The 3,635-nt window shown below is 65.1% G+C and overlaps 1 non-coding gene across 1 annotated transcript; it reads right to left on the reverse strand.

Annotated features, from left to right (window-relative positions):
- Positions 1–480: 480 nt before the first annotated feature.
- On the reverse strand, positions 481–599 carry LOC142006723 (5S ribosomal RNA). Its single transcript, XR_012643767.1, has one exon. It is a non-coding gene; the product is annotated as a 5S ribosomal RNA (ribosomal RNA).
- Between the last annotated feature and the right edge of the window lie 3,036 nt (positions 600–3,635).

A 3,635-nucleotide genomic window follows, 5' to 3' on the forward strand; every position in this document is an offset into this window, starting at 1 on the left:
CCTCCCCCCACGGTCCCCCTCCACCGGGCTTAATAGTCCACAACCGAGACCCAGGGCCTTCCCCGCTCTCAACAACCTCCACCCACGGTCCCCCAAGACGCACGTTCCAAGCCTTAACCCTCAGACCATCCACCCCCCGGGCGGGACCCCACACCCACCTGACCCCAACTCACTCCCACCAAAAACACCACCACCGCCACCGCCTCAACGGCCTGCCCCACCCAGCACTCCCACACACACACCTGCCCCACCAACGCTCCACACACGCTTTCTTCCCTCTCCCCGACCCGACCCAAGCCATCGCACCGCACCGGGTGAGGGCCTAAGCTTCCTCGCCCGCCCCCCCGCCCCCGACACGCAGGCAGGCAGAGGGAAAGGCCTCAGCGCCCCCCAGGACCGTCGCGCCGCCTTGGCCTCACGGCTTCCCTGCTCCCGCACGGCAGACACACGCCCCGCTCTACCCCCGCTGGGGCCAAAAGCTGCCTACGGCACCTGGGATTCCCAGGCGGTCACCCATCCAGGTACTAGCCAGGCCCGGGACGGTTTACCTTCCGAGATCGGACGAGATCGGGGGCATTCGGTCCGGTATGGCCGTAGGCCCCCGCCTCCCCGGGCTTTAGCGTCAGCAGCCTGGCCTCAGTCAGCCGGGCCCAAACAATTAACCCGGAGGCCGGGCCGAGGGAAAACTTCCTCCGAGCCGGCCCAAGGGGAAGGGAGGACGAGGACGCCGGGCCCGGGAGGTGACAGGACGTGCACGTCAGACCCGGGAAGCTGTGCGCCCCGAGGTTAACCCCCGGGCCGGGGCGGGGAGAGAAAAATGTTCTAAGTCCGGTAGGGACAGCAGGTCAACCCCGGTCCGAGGCGGGGAGAGAAATTTTCCAAGTCCGGCAGGGACAGCAGGTCAACCCCGGCCGCCGTAGCAGAGGTTGACCTGGTGTCCGATTCGCTCCCCGGGCACCAGGTCAACCTCGGGCGCTTTAGCGGAGGTTGACCTGGTGTCCGATTCGCTCCCCGGGCACCAGGTCAACCTCGGGCGCCTTAGCAGAGGTTGACCTGGTGTCCGATTCGCTCCCCGGGCACCAGGTAAACCGTGGCCGCTTTCAGCGGAGGTTGACCTGGTGGCCGATCCCCTCCTCGGGCTCCAAGTCCGGCAGGGACAGCAGGTGAACCCCGGCCGCTTTAGCAGAGGTTGACCTGGTGTCCGATTCGCTCCCCGGGCACCAGGTAAACCGTGGCCGCTTTCAGCGGAGGTTGACCTGGTGGCCGATCCCCTCCTCGGGCTCCAAGTCCGGCAGGGACAGCAGGTCAACCCCGGCCGCTTTAGCAGAGGTTGACCTGGTGTCCGATTCGCTCCCCGGGCACCAGGTAAACCGTGGCCGCTTTCAGCGGAGGTTGACCTGGTGGCCGATCCCCTCCTCGGGCTCCAAGTCCGGCAGGGACAACAGGTCAACCCCGGTTCCGGGCGGGGAGAGAAAAATTTTCTAAGTCCGGCAGGGACAGCAGGTCAACCCCGGCCGCCGTAGCAGAGGTTGACCTGGTGTCCGATTCGCTCCCCGGGCACCAGGTCAACCTCGGGCGCCTTAGCAGAGGTTGACCTGGTGTCCGATTCGCTCCCCGGGCACCAGGTAAACCGTGGCCGCTTTCAGCGGAGGTTGACCTGGTGGCCGATCCCCTCCTCGGGCTCCAAGTCCGGCAGGGACAGCAGGTGAACCCCGGCCGCTTTAGCAGAGGTTGACCTGGTGTCCGATTCGCTCCCCGGGCACCAGGTAAACCGTGGCCGCTTTCAGCGGAGGTTGACCTGGTGGCCGATCCCCTCCTCGGGCTCCAAGTCCGGCACGGACAGCAGGTCAACCCCGGCCGCTTTAGCAGAGGTTGACCTGGTGTCCGATTCGCTCCCCGGGCACCAGGTAAACCGTGGCCGCTTTCAGCGGAGGTTGACCTGGTGGCCGATCCCCTCCTCGGGCTCCAAGTCCGGCAGGGACAGCAGGTCAACCCCGGCCGCTTTAGCAGAGGTTGACCTGGTGTCCGATTCGCTCCCCGGGCACCAGGTAAACCGTGGCCGCTTTCAGCGGAGGTTGACCTGGTGGCCGATCCCCTCCTCGGGCTCCAAGTCCGGCAGGGACAACAGGTCAACCCCGGTTCCGGGCGGGGAGAGAAAAATTTTCTAAGTCCGGCAGGGACAGCAGGTCAACCCCGGCCGCCGTAGCAGAGGTTGACCTGGTGTCCGATTCGCTCCCCGGGCACCAGGTCAACCTCGGGCGCCTTAGCAGAGGTTGACCTGGTGTCCGATTCGCTCCCCGGGCACCAGGTAAACCGTGGCCGCTTTCAGCGGAGGTTGACCTGGTGGCCGATCCCCTCCTCGGGCTCCAAGTCCGGCAGGGACAGCAGGTGAACCCCGGCCGCTTTAGCAGAGGTTGACCTGGTGTCCGATTCGCTCCCCGGGCACCAGGTAAACCGTGGCCGCTTTCAGCGGAGGTTGACCTGGTGGCCGATCCCCTCCTCGGGCTCCAAGTCCGGCACGGACAGCAGGTCAACCCCGGCCGCTTTAGCAGAGGTTGACCTGGTGTCCGATTCGCTCCCCGGGCACCAGGTAAACCGTGGCCGCTTTCAGCGGAGGTTGACCTGGTGGCCGATCCCCTCCTCGGGCTCCAAGTCCGGCAGGGACAGCAGGTCAACCCCGGCCGCTTCAGCTGAGGTTGACCTGGTGTCCGATTCGCTCCCCGGGCACCAGGTAAACCGTGGCCGCTTTCAGCGGAGGTTGACCTGGTGGCCGATCCCCTCCTGGGGCTCCAAGTCCGGCAGGGACAACAGGTCAACCCCGGTCCCAGGCGGGAGAGAAAAATTTTCTAAGTCCGGCAGGGACAACAGGTCAACCCCGGTTCCGAGCGGGAGAGAAAAATTTTCTAAGTCCGGCAGGGACAACAGGTCAACCCCGGTCCCAGGCGGCAGAGAAAAATTTTCTAAGTCCGGCAGGGACAACAGGTCAACCCCGGTCCCAGGCGGGAGAGAAAAAATTTCTAAGTCCGGCAGGGACAACAGGTCAACCCCGGTCCCAGGCTGGAGAGAAAAATTTTCTAAGTCCGGCAGGGACAGCAGGTCAACCCCGGCCGCTTTAGCAGAGGTTGACCTGGTGTCCGATTCGCTCCCCGGGCACCAGGTCAACCTCTGGCGCTTTAGCAGAGGTTGACCTGGTGTCAGATTCGCTCCCCGGGCACCAGGTCAACCTCGGTCGCTTTAGCAGAGGTTGACCTGGTGTCCGATTCGCTCCCCGGGCACCAGGTAAACCGTGGCCGCTTTCAGCGGAGGTTGACCTGGTGGCCGATCCCCTCCTGGGGCTCCAAGTCCGGCAGGGACAGCAGGTCAACCCCGGTCCCAGGCGGGGAGAGAAAAAATTTCTAAGTCCGGCAGGGACAACAGGTCAACCCCGGTCCCAGGCTGGAGAGAAAAATTTTCCAAGTCCGGCAGGGACAGCAGGTCAACCCCGGCCGCTTCAGCTGAGGTTGACCTGGTGTCCGATTCGCTCCCCGGGCACCAGGTAAACCGTGGCCGCTTTCAGCGGAGGTTTACCTGGTGGCCGATCCCCTCCTCGGGCTCCAAGTCCGGCAGGGACAACAGGTCAACCCCGGTCCCAGGCG

This window comes from Carettochelys insculpta, unplaced genomic scaffold (genome assembly GCF_033958435.1).
Source record: "Carettochelys insculpta isolate YL-2023 unplaced genomic scaffold, ASM3395843v1 scaffold_0117, whole genome shotgun sequence".
NCBI lineage: Eukaryota > Metazoa > Chordata > Testudines > Carettochelyidae > Carettochelys > Carettochelys insculpta.